This window comes from Pinus tabuliformis, chromosome 5_1 (assembly GCF_031772625.1).
Source record: "Pinus tabuliformis cultivar Carrire ecotype Pingquan chromosome 5_1, CPIR1, whole genome shotgun sequence".
NCBI lineage: Eukaryota > Viridiplantae > Streptophyta > Pinopsida > Pinales > Pinaceae > Pinus > Pinus tabuliformis.
The window spans coordinates 11,215,792-11,233,308 of record NC_142305.1 but is presented as its reverse complement, the minus strand read 5'-3'; positions in this window follow the sequence as shown (position 1 = coordinate 11,233,308).

Below are 17,517 nucleotides of genomic sequence, written 5' to 3'. Positions count from 1 at the left end.
CGAAATATTTCATCGGAAGTAGCTTTTAGCATTTTTGATAACAAATTGTTCATAAAAGATCTCCGATGTATTACCTCGCTCATATGTCATATCGCATTTCGCATATCAGAGGTTTGCAGTTGAATTTACTTCCATTATCATGAACTACCAATCTCCGAAAACAACTTTACCGATATTGCAATGACCACATAATTCCGGACCCGATATGAAATTCCAATCAAGTTTATAAAATATCGCGTCCATTCAATTGCAATAAAAGTAGGGGCATAATTTTAAAGGGTCAATGTCTCGAATCCGATATGTTATTAAATTTTCATCATAAAATTATCGGGTCCACTTTTCATCGCATATCGGCATATCGAGAATTGCTACATCATGTGCTTAAGATTGCCAATCGCGATCACCGATAACCACATCATTCATCGCATATCGGCATCGCAAGAATCATATTGTATTACATTGGATACCAAACATTCGCCAATCGCTGATTAGAAATCGTCGATATCGCAATCGCTTCATCGCATTTTTATTTATGCTCACATCACATCTCCGAATCTGCGATGAGCGATGTGCGATGTGGGAAGCACAATGTCAATATTCCCCGATCCCCAATATAATATATCTTTAATGATGCGATCGCTTCATTTCCTTGCACATGTTCTCATTGCCTATTCTTATCGGCAATTTGCCATTGCAATCTCTGATGCGATAACTTCCAATGCATGCCTTTGAGCCATTAACATTTAATCGATATATGGCATAGCAACAAAGGTGAAGCCTTCCAAATTAAAATTGAATCATGGTGAAGAAACATGTGATGCGAATCATCCGATACGGCGATGTGTTATTTTAAAAGTGAGCTTGGGTAACCACTATGGTAAGAAAGCAATTGATGACAAATTTGCAGCATATTCAAATCATTTCAATTTCTCATACATTTCAGTTTTAAATATATAATTCCATAATTTAATAAGAAATTCATGACCTTTCTATCTTCATATTTAAAGTTCATTATCTTGGATTTGGTCTTGATTCTGGACAATTTATAAAATCATGGAGTTTATATGAAACTTATAATATTTTGAGAAACATTCATTACTGCAAATTCTCATTCTCATTTCTGATGCATTTGTGTTAATTTCAATTCCCTTGAGCACTAAGCATTCCATTTTTACATTTCACTGCTTGCTTTAGTGTAAATAAAATAAGTAATGAATTTGGGTTATAAGATTTTGGTTAGTTTGACTTCTTTATGTTTTTAAGGATAATTAAAATAAGAAGTCGGCTAGTTTGGAGAAACTAATACCTTTTAGGTAAGATCAAAAGCAATTATCCAATGGTAAGATTCATTTACGCACTTTCATTAATTTCCATTTCATTAATTTAATTTCATTTTTGTTTTTAAATTATGCTGATATAAAAAATCTATTTTGCAGTTCTCCATTTGAAACTTTCAATCCTTTGCCGGATCATATTTTTAAAGTTCTATACTTTTCTCTTGGTTTCATTTCAATAAGCAACGATAATCTTCATCAAAACAACTACACAAGGAAGTTTCTGAACCTTTAGTTTGTTTCTTTAAGCATTCCCTTTTTTTTTGTTAGAAAATGATTAAGATGATGCTTGGAAACAAGAAGATTGATATCAAACAGAAAGTTTTCATTGTGGCTGAATTTTATTGTCACTGCTATCCAAAAAGCCTAAAACACTTACAACCCTGCAAGGTATGATTTTTCTAAATCTCGACATAAGAAGGAATGATTACATGATTATTTTCTTTTCTTCATATTATTGATACATTGGTATAAACATTCATGTTTGAATTTATCTTACGAAACTTGGATTTTCCTTTCTACTTTTAAAATTTCTTCATTTTTATTTTTGTTTGTTGATTTTTTTCTCATTTTAGCATAAGAATTCATGTCCTTTGGTTTTCAGTTTTGCTTTTGGTGACTTTTCCATAATTTATATGGAAGGTCTTCTTGTTACCTAACTATGGTTGGCATATATGGGGAAAAAATTGTTAATAGTCACCTATTAGCTTTTTCTTAAATCTCTTAGTAAAGTTTGATTTTCTTATTATAAAGGTAGACATACTTAAGGAAGTGATTATCAATCAAGAGAAGTTGGCAAAGTATCATAAAATCTGGAGAAATTTCTTTTTCATCAATATTGTAATTATTTTGAGATTTCAAAATTTTATTAGGATCTTTCAAAGTTCTATTATCAGTCAAGAAAATTTATTTTTAACCAAGTAAAGACACTTTACAGCAAAGCACCTTTAACTCTGAAATTGTCATTCTTAACTTTTAAAGAGTCAATGATTCTCCCTGTCTCAAAAAGTCTTATTTTTCTAAAGTATGATCCAGAAATATATTTAAACTTAAAAGATAAGAGGTCTCATCACAAGCCTGCTTACCATGATCATAGGGGAAAAATAGGCTGACATTACCAACACTGCTAAACAAACCAGGGTAATGGCTTATGATTGCAAACAATTACAAGGGGTCTCATCACGATCCAACTTGTTCAGTCCAATTATAACCAGTGAATGGTATTGTCAACTACATGGCTACCAAACCAGGACAATGGCTTTTAAGAACTAAAAAAAAATTAAAAAAAATAAACAAACATATATAAATGGATCTATCACTAGGTCAATAATTCTTAAAGAGATGGGATTCTGAATTATTAATGATTAAAAGGTAACCATGTCGAGACTGTAGATGTTTGCTGGCAATAGTAGCTCTACTCGTGACAAATGAGTATATTTTAAAAGCTAAGCTATAAAGTGACCCCTGCTTTATCTCTATAACTAATTAAGCACTGATATAGAGTTTTGAAATATTTTAATTTATGAGAAATTTTAAGAAAAATTACAGTTAGATGATTCTGGCTTTTATTCAGATTAATGAACCTAGTCGAACATTTCAAACATAATTCTCTCTTCTTTAATTATTTTTACTTGAATTTTAGGGAAACATCATTCATATCAAACAGAGATAACTGGTTCTTCTCCTGTGTGTCGTCATTGTTGTGGTGAAAACACAACCCCCCCTATTATTGATTTGTTCACTTCAAATAATCGGCACCCTTTCTATAAAAATTTTGGCTAAATGCCTTCCAAGATTTTTATTTTGATTATCCTACGCTTTTGTTAATTTTTCGTTTTCTTTGGATTCTTGTTTTGATTGCTTTGTTAGAGTCGATTTTTTATAAGCTTCCTATTAACATTTGTTCCGCCTCATTTGGTCAACTGGTTTGAAAATGGTAATCCTTTGAAGTCGCATCATTTATCAAATCTGAGTTAAAAATGCATAAAATGTACAATACTGCATTTTGTAAATAAATTAGTTCAATAACACATTTATTTTAAATATTAACCCCTAGTTAGTTATTACTAACATTTCTCATTTTTCAACTAAATCATGAATTATTGAGATTTTAGTAATTTACTCCAATTTCCCAAATTAATTACTAATCTCGAAAACCCAAAATTTCAAAGTGGTTGTAGTTTAATTTTCATTTTTATTAAAGTGGTTGTAGTTTATAATATAAACCTCATTAAAATAAAACAAAATTAAAATTAAAATATATATAAAAATAAAATAAAAAATAATAAAAAAAATTTACGATCGGATCGGAAGATCAAATCAGGGATTTTCAAAATGTAACAATATTGGAAGACCTTCAATCATCCCAATTGATGATCCCCCGATCATTAAAAAGTTCAAAGCATCGCATCGAGAGTTTTCACTTGACACATTTTTAAGAACCCCGATAATCTTCATACCCCCGATTCTCCGATTGCGAAAAGTCAAGGTGTGCCACATTAATCAAAGGAGCATTAAGCTAACTCTCATGTAAGCTTTGTTTTGTTCAATTTAACACTCATACGTATGAGTAAAATGAGTGGAGCAAATAAAATAGGAGTGGTAGAATAATTTAATTAATATTAAAATAAATATTTAATAATAAATTTCAAATTAATTAAATATATAAATTTAATTAAAATTTAATTATTAAATAGATTAATTTGTTAATTATATTAGTTAATAACAGTTTATAAAATGATTAATTTAGTTCATAATTAACAATTAAATTAGAATTAATTATTAGATAATTAGAGTTTAATTTAGGATTAGATTTTTTAAAAATTCTAATTTTTTACCCAGCAACAGAAATTCCAGAATTGTGCCAGTTTTGACTCATCAACTTTGGAAGCTCATAGATTGAGTTATACTTGGCCAAATGAGGCCCAAGACAGCTCATTGGAAAGATAAAATCAAGAATAACATTTCTGAGGAGGTTTCACTAACATATCTGATCATTTATTAGGTCGAAAAATCAAGCAGAAGATCAAGCTCCGAATTTTGAAAACAAAATCAATTTTCTGAGTTTTATTTTCTTCATTTTTCATTTTCTCAAGCCTCTTCTAATTGCAGATTTGCTCATCAATAATATCCTTGGCCAATTAAACCATCCCAGGCATCAAGAGAGAGCTTATATCTTATTTTCAATTAATTATTTAAATTGAATTTGATTGGATTTGTTTTAAATGCCAGAAATGATATTTTGATATTGATTGCATCTTAATTTATTCTGATTTCTTTTTGCAGGAAAACAGTGGAAGAAATATAGAGAAAAAAATCTCAATCAATGAGAATGCTCCAGCAATTAAAGATTGGAATTTTAAAGCAAATAAAATTGGATTGGGCAGATTTACCTTCAACAAACTCTCCTCTCAAAAAACTTTTGGAAATATTATAAATAATAGATTGCAGAATGTAATAAGGGATTGCTCTCCTTTGCAATTTTAGACTTCTAAAAGCACTTCTGTAATTGGAATTTAGAATTGTAGGAGGGAGGAGAGAAAATCTCAGATTTGGGGATTATTGAGGATTTTGCCTTTGTATCTTGAATTATGCATGAAGGGCAAAGTTTGCACTATTGTGGCTTTAGCTTTGAAAGTAGAAGTTCAAGCAATGTAAAGAGCTATTGGAGACCGGGACAGAAAAATGCATGCAATAAATTGGTATTTTTAATACTACTATTTCAAATATTAGTTTCATTTTTATGGTAACATGAATGTGTTATTTTATTCATGTTTGTGCACTATTGTCAATATGGGTAATTTGTCTCAATGTTGTTATTATGTATCTCTATTCTTATGGATTAAATTCTGATTTCTGAGTAACTACTTACTCAGAAATCTATCTTATAAAACTGATTTATTAAATAGTAATATGTTGTGAACTATTTCTGCATATTATTGTTTAATTAGTGGATTTACTGATATGATAATCAATATCATTTTTGTGAACTACTTCCTGAAATGTTGTTGGTTTATTATTTCAGTTAAAAGGTCTCAATAGGATGTGTTTTGGTATCCATAATATCAGTTAATTGAACTACTTCATTAACTTGATATTCATTATAAACAAGACATGTTTAAATCTCAATACTTTAAATATCTTACTTTTGGTTAGGTTAGATCTATATCTGCCTAATTGAGATAGGACTAAGTTAGTTTCTTTTGCTTGCATTATAGAATAAGTTTGCATTTAAAGTAATTTCAACATTCTTTTAAGTCCTCTCCTTAAAGAGGCAAAATTTTAGTTGTGGCTTGGCTGAACACAAATCAGCTTAAGGGTCATTCTCTTGTCCGATCAGCAAGAAGAAGTGATCTGATATCCCTGTCTATTGGTAGTTAAAGATACATCATAAACCAATAGCGATAGGGAAAAGGTAACTGGACCTAGTTAAACCAGTCGGAGCCACCACACCAAATGGAAAAGGAACTGCTTTAAGGTCCAGACCGGGTGGTTATCCCCCAATGTTGTTGCAGTGATTTTCAAGGCATCAACAAACCTACAACAGATCTGTTGTAATTCTCTCTTTGCTCTCACACAATCTCCTATCTCTTTCTCGCTCAGAATACAGATCTACATAGACGCAATACAATTCCCTCATATATAGCAAGGGGTTGCCTTCTAGGGAAAAAACCCTAAATTAAACATAACTTCTACCGTCATATCTCCACCTAATGAACAAACTAGATTGATTATGAAATTACAACATTTTACAAGGCAATTTTACATCCATTTTTTTGGCTTTGGGGGCGCTACCCCTGATCCCGTGCCAAGGGGGGCTCCAAATAATCATTGTCGCCCCCCCTTGGACCCCCCTTGCGGCTTACATTTTATGGGCGGCATTGCCACCACATTACAAACTAGGGTCCAATGCGGTAATACCTCTGAGTGAAGAAGATAATCAGGCTCCACACCCAACAATCTCCCACTTGGACACTGATTATAACACCTCCATCACTGCTTCATTTGCTGGACAATGACTCCACTTTGGACCTGGTTGTTTCTCATATTCTTCATCATACTTGAAGACCAATTAAAACTGAGCAGAATCTCAATTTCTCCCTGGTTACAACTTTTGTTAACATATCTGCAAGATTATGGCTAGTGTGTATCTTTTCTAGCTTCAACTGTCCATCTTCCAACATTGACCGTATGAAATGGTACTTGAGCTGTATATGTTTAGTCTTGGAATGAAATGCAGAGTTCTTTGCAAGATGTATGGCACTCTGGCTATCACTGTATAACCTTTCCAACTCCTGCTTCTTACCCAATTTATCTAGAAACCTTTGTAACCAAATCATTTCTTTACTAGTCTTCGTAGCAGCAACATACTCTGCTTCGATTGTTGAGAGTGCAACAACACTTTGTAGTTTTGAAACCCAACTGATAGCTATTCCACCTACATTAAACACATACCCTATTGTGCTCCTCTTGTTATCTCTATCACCCAACATATTTGCATCAACATATCCCTGTAGAGCAATGTTTGAACCACCAAAGCATAATGCTTGATTTGTGGTACCTCTCAAATATATGAGAATCCACTTCACCACCATCTAGTGTTCTTTTCCTGGATTGTTCATGTACCTGCTTACAACTGCCACTGCATGTGCAATATCAGACCTTGTGTCGACCATTTCATACATTAAGCTTCCAAATGTTGATGCATATGGAACCTTAGACATATAAGCCATTTCTTCCTGAGTCTCGGGACACACCTCCTTACTTAGTTTGAAATGGCTAGCCAAATGTATACTAACTAGTTTTGCATTCTGCATATTAAATCTCTTCAACACCTTTTCTATGTATTCACTCTGAGACAATGTTAATTTTCGATTCTTCCTGCCTCTAGTTATTCTCATACCAAGGATTTGTTTTGCAACACCCAAATCCTTCATTGCAAATGAGTTCGCCAATTTTATTTTGAGCACATTTATTTCCTGCATATTAGAACCTGCAACAAACATGTCATCTACATACAATAACAATATAATATAGTTGCCATCATTTTGCCTTTTGAGATAAACACAATGATGAGAGTGACATCTAGTATAACCTTGTTTAGACATGAACCTGTCAAATTTTAGATACCACCGCCTTAGAGCCTATTTTAAGCCATACAAGCTCTTCTTCAACCTGCACACTAGTTTCTCCTTCCCTTTTACCTCATATCCTTGTAGCTACTACATATATATTCTTCCTCCAAATCTCCATGGAGAAAGGCTGCCTTTACATCTATTTGCTCAAGTGAAAATCTTCAGCTGCTATTAGGCTTAAAATAGTTCTGATTGAAACCATTTTAACAACAGGAGAAAATATCTCATCAAAGTCTATACCCTTTTTCTGTGCAAACCCTTTCACCACAAGTCTAGCTTTATACCTTTTTCTACCTCCATCTTCTTCCTTCAACCTATAAACCCATTTATTCTGCAATGTTGTTTTACGTGCAGGCAACCTGACTAAGTCCCAAGTTTGGTTATGTGCTAAGGAGTCCATCTCTTCTTTCATGGCTTTCTCCCACTTATTCCTTGTTTCTACCTGCACTGCTTCATCATAACATTCTGGTTCACCAGAAACAGTGAACAATACAATATAATGAAGGAGAGTATCGTTGAGGGGGTCTACTTATCCTAGTAGATATTCTAACACCATTTTGAGGTGTTTGAGGTGCTTGTTGTTGTTGTGGTTGTTTTTGTTGTTCTGGTTGTTGATCATTATGATTTTCAGACACCTTCACTTTTTTCTGTGATGTCATTAAGAACTGTGTATACTCTGTTTTCTTTTTCCTGCATCTAATCCTTATACAAAACCTTTTCATTGAATATGACATCTTTGCTCCTAATTATTTTGTGTTTTTCATAATCATAACAGCGATAACCAAAATCATTAACACCATATCCAATAAAGGTACATTTTTTTATTTTTCCTCAAGCTTTGTTCTATTTTCTTTATTAATGTGGACAAAGGCTTCACAACCAAAAGTCTTTAAAAATTAGTAGTTTATCTTTTTACCTGTCCATACCTCCTCTGGAATACAACCACCCAAGGAACTTGAAGGCCCTATGTTTATTAGATAAACAGCAGTATCTACAACATCTGCCCAAAATTGTGAAGGCAATCCTGCATGCAATCTCATGCACCTTGCATGCTCCATGATTGTCATGTTCATCCTTTCTAACACACCATTTTCTTGTGGTGTTCCTGGAACTACCTTCTCTTTGTGAATTCCATTCTCTGAATAGTACCTATCAAACTCTTTGTTACAATATTCACCTCCATTGTCTGATCTGAGACACTTCAACCTTTTTCATGTCTCATTTTCAACCAAAGCTTTCCATTTCTTGAGAGTATCAAATACATCAGATTTATTTCTAATACAATAAATGCAGGTTTTTCTGGTTGCACCATCAATAAAAGTAACATAATAACGAGAGCCACCGAGAGATGATACCTGAGTAGGTCCCCATACATCTGTATGCACAAACTCTAATTTTTCTCTCTTCTTTTTTTCCCAACTCTGAGGAATCTGACTCTCTTCTGTTTTCCATAACCGCAATTCTCATAGAATTTTAATCAACATGCTTCAAACCCGGCAAAAAATTTCTTGAGTGAAGAATCTGCATCCCCTTCTCACTCATGTGCCCAAGCCTATGATGCCACAATGTCGTATCTTCTCCTGTAGAGGTTAAAGCATTAACAGAATTAGAAATACCATTGCATAAATACAATGTACCAACCTTTTCTCATTTTTCTATTACCAGGGCTCCTTTAGTGACCTTCCAGGTTTTATCTATAAAAGTAGTCACACAACCTTCACCTCCCAACTGCCCTGTTGAAATCAATTTTTTCTTCAGATCTGGAGCATGCCTTACCTCCTTCAATAGCCATTGATTTCCATTTTGTTGTTTAATGAAAACTATACCCATTCCAATTATTTTACAGGGTTTATCATCACCTGTGGTGCACGTAAATTCTCAATGCGGACAAAGATAATTCCTCTAGCTCGAGAGAGCAGGTCTAGCCACAAACAAACAATCTATGGAAAACTTCCTTAAGCTAGAATCAAATAAGAGCGCCTACCTCTTAGAACACTATTCTGCTTGGTGATGATCCTGCTTCCTTACTGTAGCTATCTTTCATTTCCTTCCTTTCGAATACCTGAAACAAGCAAGAAAACAACAACAACAAATGTGATAACATACAAATTGCATTCAGCCTACTTAACAAGTCAAGGAACATTAAGCCATCAAATGTAAGATAACACTTTAATGTAGGAAATCAATCAATAGTTGTATTAATATAAGTTCAAAAAGAGATTACAACCAATGCCTTGTCATTGTTGGTCTCCTCCGATGTATCCAGGTTCCCACACTTCTATTAGCATCTCATGGATAGCCCCAACAATGGAAGTTTTAAGGTCTCTTCCCTTTAGTCTCAAACCAAAACAAAACACACTATTCTCCCTCAAACATACACTAGCAAGCTACAAGCTATAGTTGTCTTGCCGATCATTCAAACTCACTCCAAAAACCTAAGACCAAAACTACATCCCAAAAAAATTCATTCAGCTTGGGAAATGAGGGGATTATATAGCTTTGATGGAGGGGAGATGGTTCCTCTTATCATGGGAGAGGCCTTATCTCTTGGGTTTATTCCATCCTAATAGGGGAAATGAACCCAAACTAACTTCCTCGACTCCATCTAGCCCAACCATTTACCGAACTTCCGTTACAAAGCTTCTAGACCTAGAAGCTTCGACTCCGTATTTAAAAAACTTGACAAAAGAGGATTGGTGCGACTGAAACAAGGCTCAATAGTGCTGATTGGAACTAGTCCCAGTGTTAAACTCTGTAGATCGATGCAGGGGATGAACTGGTCATTAGCGCCGGTCTTGTAAACTGGGGTAAAAGTAAGATTCTTGGGAAATGATGCAAAGGGGAATTATCATGCTCATGAAGAGGGACATACTGGGAGTTTCTTCATGATGGGAAATAATTTTTGGTTCACTCTAGAGGTCCTCTGGGATCATAGACGGGGAGTACATGGAGACTGACAAAATTTTGTGTAACATATGCCCCCTAAAGAGTGAAGGCCGAACTAGAGTGAGGGGTGAAATGCTTTACAAGTAGATGTGGGGAACCGGAGTCTGTCGTCGGAAAACCTGTAAGCAAGCATACATGTACATATCTAAAATCTGATAGTCATTCCTGATAAACATGAGAGGCATATAACAGTACATGAATCCATGGTATAGGCATAGCTATCCATCAAGAAAAAGATCATGTGCATGTATCCTCGGCATGGATGCAGCCATCTGACTGGAGGGATCATATGAAATAGATCCACGACATGGGCGTAGCCATCCGCCTAAAGAAGCATGTATATAATCATGAATGACTCATTACTCCTCGCAACCTGGACTTTTGTAATCTAAGCCCAGGGTCTTGCGCTCCAACATGACCCGATCAAAGTACAAATTCTAACATGTGAATAAATGTGTTGAAGTCGAACATGTTAGAAATTCGCTTGATTATCGGTCAATGATGTGAACCGTTAACAAGCGCGAGAGAAACCACCAATAATGACAATGGCTCTCAAGGTACCAGCAGCACAATTCATGGGGTGTGAATAAGGAACTGAAGTCGAACACCCATGAAATCATTCGATCGAAGGCCAATGATGAGAACTTGTTGTCGAGTGCGAAGAACTTGCCATTGAGGCATGCAAGCTCTAAGGTACTGGAAAGGAGTTTCTAGATCAACTTCCTGGATAATGAGTTGAAGTCGACAGGAAGTGATCCGCTGAAGAAAGGTCATAATGAATCTTTGATCATCGACATGAAATGGGAACATAATGAATGAGAGTAATCCAAGATGATCAGACAATGTACAGCTAGGAAGACTTTTCTTGAACATATGGATGACATGACTACGGAGTTTGGCAGCATTTGACATCATAGGATCAAAGGTCATGGTGACATGGCAGAGAGCATATGAGAGGTGTAAAATGGATAACCCAGAACCCAGGGAGGCAAGTGACAGAGTGAGGATGTCCCAAAACCCGACATGAAAAGCAGATGAGTGTCAATGTTTAAGAGCAACAAGTTGCCTCAAATGAATACCATTGATGAAATACTTCCAATTTTCCCCCACCATTTATGGCAAGTACCCTAGTTATTTTTACTCAAGCTTGACGGGGATATCATATGCTTGTAATATAAGTCCATTCTTTGGATGGATCCATCCTAGTAAGTTTTATGAGCCCTAGGAAGGAGTAGCTCGGTCTTGTCATAATGACAAGTCCTATGTCGTTTAATTTTTTAACGAGTCTGACAAAGGTGAAACTCGGTATCTTTTTCATGTTTAGAGAGTTTGAAAAAGACATGGAAAAGAAAACTCCAAAAGGTCCATTTTCGTACATTTGTGTCTCTCGAGCCCAAAAAGGTAGAAAACAATACTTGAGATAACTGCTTGACCATGTCATCCAAGGAGTACCTTTTTCGTAAATAGTTTATCCCAGCCCGAAAAAGGGGTAAACATATACTGGGTAAACAAAGTTTCGCAGCCTTTAACAAGTTCAAAAACAACAAGAGCTCGACAATCTTTTTGTGTTTTAAGAGTCGGAAAAGAGCTGAAAGCAGACCCCCCATTTTTATTCTCTTTAACGAGTCAAAAAGGGAAAAAATACTCGGCAATATTTTCATATTTTACGAGTCAGAAAAGAGATTAAAGGTGGCGTGTCCTGAAGGAACGAGTGGTATAAAGGGTAGCAACTAGTTCCGGCAATGGTGGAACTGCTCAAAACATGTAATGGTCAAGAGGCTGGCTAATAAAACCACTCATCACTGCGGTCCCTCAAGAAAGGAAAAACAACCAAGTGAAAGCATATGATCAGACAAAGAGATGGTGGCGATGGAATGAAACAACCAAGGTTCATCTAGCAAAAATTAACTGATAAAAACGGCAATCACGAGATGTAAATTGGGAATGGGTTCATTTTTACACAAGCTTGAACCATGGAGAACTCCGCTTGGATTCAGTTTCATGTTCACACAAGCTTGAAATGAAAAAATATGCTTTCTATAAGTTTGCATGCCCCAATCATAATGACTCAATCGAGGTACATGCTCCCCCAAGCTTCATTTCAGTCAACTAGGTGGATGGAATGAAGGTTGACTTTTGAGATCTTGGAAAGACTCGAATGGGATTTTACGAGATCTTAATCAAAGAATCGATTTGGAAAAGGGAGTTGCTTCATTTTTTAATGAGGTTGACACAGTAAAAGAACTATCCTCGAGACCCTTGTTTCATTTTTTAACGAGCTTGACACAAGACAAAGAACTATGCTCACGCCCTTTGTTTCATTTTTTAACGAGGTTGACACAAGACCATGAACTATCCTCATGACCCTTGTTTCATTTTTTAATGAGCTTGACACAAGGAACTATGCTCACACCCTTTGTTTCATTTTTTATTGAGGTTGACACAAGGCCAGGAACTATCCTCATGACCCTTGTTTCATTTTCTAACGACCTTGACACAATACAAGGAACTATGCTCACGACTCCTTGTTTCATTTTTTAACAAGGTTGACACAAGACCAGGAACTATCCTCACGACATTTGTTCATGACCCATAAGAGAACATGGCTCCCAAGAGGTCTTAACTAGACAGAAGAACCACGCTATGGGAGGAATACATGTCATTTGGTACCAAAGACAGATCGGGTTCCAATGCCTCCAATACATAATGTACAATACCATATGTGTGATCATCAACAGATATGGAGATGGAACAGGTAGCCACATAATTGACCTGTGGCGAGGAAGGTACTGCTTGCAAACAAGAGCCAATAGGGGATGATGGTTGCAAAGGAGGCGCCTGGTGACCAATGAAAGACAGTTGATCAATGGTCACAAGTCTCCCTTTGTGCGGAAAACAAACCACATGGAAAAGTGAAGAAACAAGAGCTCCCATGACATAAACATAGTCGCGTCCAAGGAGAAGATTGAAATCTAAGGGACCTTGGACTACCATCACGTCTATATAGACGGTCTTTCCTCCCAAATTAATAGGGAACTTTGGAAGGATCCCTAAGGGTTGACTAGCTCCTCCGTTGAAAGCCAATAGATTCTGGGTGACAGGCACAAGCTATGGGGAACCCAAAGCTTGCCAAGTAGTAGAAGACATGATGCTAATAGATGCGCCTTCATCTAATATAGTGCCATGTACTACCATATTATAGGCTTTCACTGTGATCTAGAAAGGCACATAAGATGGGAGGCGGAAAGCAGTCAATTGACTCCAATCAAAAGAAATGACAGAACTACTTGGTGGGGGTATCATATGATCGCCCCCATGCCCTACAGAAGAAGGAGAAGGACTCTCCTGAAAAACTAGGATGAGAGGGTCACTCTTCGATTCATGAGAATCTGAGGAGATGAGAAGAACATGAGTTGTATGATCACTACTCTCTTCGGGAACAGAGTGAACAACTGAAGGCGGAGCCAAGTTGACACTCTTTTCGACCAACGGTCGGTCGGGAACAAACATAGGAGAGTGATGCTCAGGAAGAGCACAATGGGAAAGAGATGAATCCAAGTCAATCTCTTTACCAAATAGGAGAGTTTTAGAAGAAAGCCTCTGATAACCAACATGAAGTTGGGGTTGAGGAGTTGCAAGGTTTTCCAAAACTTTGGAAGCTTTATCCATAAGAGGACAAAGGTGAAGAAGATGCTCTCCTTCACATAACCTACAGGGGAATCTAATCTTCCCTTTATTATTACCATCACTAACCGAGGGTGCAACATCAACATGATCTCCAAAGGTCGATGGGGATGATCGATCCAAATTTTGAGACCATACCTCTAAGACTTTGGGAATGCCAGGATAGTCTCGAAGGAGATGGTCACCCTTACACAGCTTGCAAGAGAATCTGACCTTCCATGGAGGACTGGAAGGTTTTTCGACGGTAGGTTCATTTGGAGTAACAACTGCATGGTTGACCTCTCGCTTATTTGTCTTCTTCTTCATCGTCATCTTCTTCTTCTTCTTAGTCTCCTGGTTACTGGATTTCAAACTTTCACCAAGCGAAGTAGAAGAGGAGGGTGAAGAAATAGGGGAATAAGGTGATAGTTCAACCTTAGAATCAACATGATGTGGTTTAGATGAAGGAGATGGCTGGATAGGAGTTGGGACACTCGGGACCACCAAGGTCGAAAATAACCAGATAGGTAAACCAATGGTTAACCCATGGAGGGACAACGTTGCCATATAAGGAGCACCAGCATTTCCAAAAGAAGGAAAAGGACCAGGATTCCCATCCGAGGGGAATCCTTGATTGGTAGACTCTGGAAATGTTGCCATTTGAAATGACCCTAAAGAATCACTAAGGAAGATAACTTTAACCAAGAATATTTCGTGGGTAGTTATTTTTAACACACTAAAACAAAACTTTTCCTTTTCATGTTTTAAGAGTCGAGAAAAGGGAAAAAGGTGACTATAGTGTCTTTTAGTTTGAACGAGCTCGAAATGGCAAGTGATCGATGATATTTTAAATTTAAAGATTAAAAAAGACCAAAATGACTACTCTGGATGATCTAGGGAAAAGGATTACCAGGTAACCGTGAACTGTGTAATACCTCCCAGCGAATCGAGAAGTACAGGGAGGCAATCTCCCCAAACGTTTTGTTCGATCTATCACGTTTACAATGCGACAGACTCGGCTTCCTACAGATAAAGGATTTCAACCTAGTGGGGTATCCCTTTATATACACAATGGTATGGGGAGCACAAGTCCGTGCTAGCGTTGTCTAGTGCCGAAATGAACGACAACTGCTAGGTTTAAAGACACTGAAACACGTCTCTAGCCTAGACCTTCTAAATATAAGCATTAAGTTTCATGCTTCCTTAGGTTAATTCAATAGATTTTAACAGTTGATCTTGAATTAGGTTTCAATTACAAGGCCCTACCGTTGCCAACTAAAAAAAACTCCTACATGCAGCGATTTGAGAAAGGAAATCTTTGTCTTCGATGAAAGTTAACACTAATTGAAACATAGAGAACACACAATCAACGCAACAATCAAATAATAAAATCTTTCACTGATAAATTTCCAAAATGCACTGCATCTTCCTATCAAATGCACTTCAACTAGTCCTTTAATTCATTTCTTTTTTTTATACAAATGATGATGCGAATCTAGTCTTCAATGATGCTAGCTAATGTAACATATTGATTCAGCAAACTAGAATTATATATTTTTCAATGGAATGATAACATGAATCTTTCACAAACACTTCAATGAAATTTTTTCAATACAATCAGCATCAATCAAATGGAAGGCATGAAAAGGGAATTCCTTCCAAACCAATGATGCAATGATTCAATCAAGAACAAGACGAGCAATGTAATCTATGCCCAAAAAGAGACACTTAATCAAGAGAAGAACAAACAAAAAAATTCAAACTTGTTTAATTGAAATCAAAGCGATAAAAGGACTAAAAAACAAAAATGCATGGAGCAGCCAACCAACAACTTGACTTGCAGAGCACACAAATAGCTGAATGGATGACGACCTAGATACCCTAGGGCCACAAACCATCCAAAGACACAAAAAATCAAGTAAAAGAAGGCAAACCAGACAAGCACCCAAACCAAACCAATGAAGCTTTCCAATTAAGGAGAACATAGACAAAATGAGCTAAGAGGAAGAAATTAAGAGGGCAAGATACATTGGTTATGATCCAGGAGAAACCCTGATCTTCACCTACAGGAATCGGTGTGACTTCCTAATTGAAAACAAGTGTTGATCGGCACAACTGGAGCGAATGATTAACTAACAACAAGCATTGATAGACACGACCAAAGAAACTGCCTAACTGACAACAAGCGCTGATAGGCCTGATCAATGTGACTATTTGGCCAAAAAGAGTGTTGATCAAGGGATTCAAAAAATAAATAGGCTAAAACCAGGCTTGCCACTATAAATTTTAGGCTCAGATTAGTAAACCAGGCAAAATAGAGAACACTAAATGGAAATGGTGATACTAGAAAAGTCCACACAAAACCATAAAATGACAATCACTCAAACAAAAGGATTGGCTTCCCAGTGGAGTCACCAATTTGTGGTGCAGGTAAATTCTCGATGTGGACAAAGACAATTCCTCTAGCCCGAGAGAGCGGGTCTAGCCACAAACAAACAATCTATGGAAAACTTCCTTAAGCTAGAATCAAATAAGAGGGCCTACCTCTTAGAATGTTATTCTTCTTGGTGATGATCCTACTTCCTTACTCCAACTATCTTTCGTTTCCTTCCTTCGAATACCTGAAACAAGCAAACAAAAAACAACAACAAATGTGATAGCATACAAATTGCATTCAGCCTACTTAACAGGTCAAGGAACATTAAGCCATCAAATGTAAGATAACACTTTAATGTAGGAAATCAATCAATAGTTGTATTCATATAAGTTCAGAAAGAGATTACAACCAATACCTTGACATTGTTGGTCTCCTCCGACGTATCCAGGTTCCCACACTTCTGTTAGCATCTCATGGATAGCCCCAACAATGGAAGTTTTAAGGCCTCTTCCCTTTAGTCTCAAACCAAACCAAAACACACTATTCTCCCTCAAACATACACTAGAAAGCTACAAGCTATAGATGTCTTGTTGATCATTCAAACTCACTCCAAAAACCTAAGATTGAAACTACATCTAAAAAAACACGTTTAGCGTGGGAAAGGAGGGGCTTATATAGCTTTGATGGAGGGGAGATGATTCCTCTTATCATGGGAGAGGCATTATCTCTTGGGTTTGTTCCATCCTAATAGGGGAAAGGAACCCAAATTGACTTCCTTGACTCCATCCAACCCAACCATTTACCAGACTTCCATTACGAAGCTTCTAGACCTAGAAGCTTCGACCCCATATTTAAAAAACTTGCCAAAAGAGGATCGGCGCAACTGAGACAAGGCTCAGTAGCACTGATCGGCACTAGTCCCAATGTTAAACTCTGTATATTGGTGTGGGGAATGAATTGGTCATTAGCGCCGGTCTTGTAAACTAGGGTAAAAGGAAGATTCTTGGGAAATGATGCAAAGGGGAATTATTTTGCTCATGAAGATGGACATACAGAGAGTTTC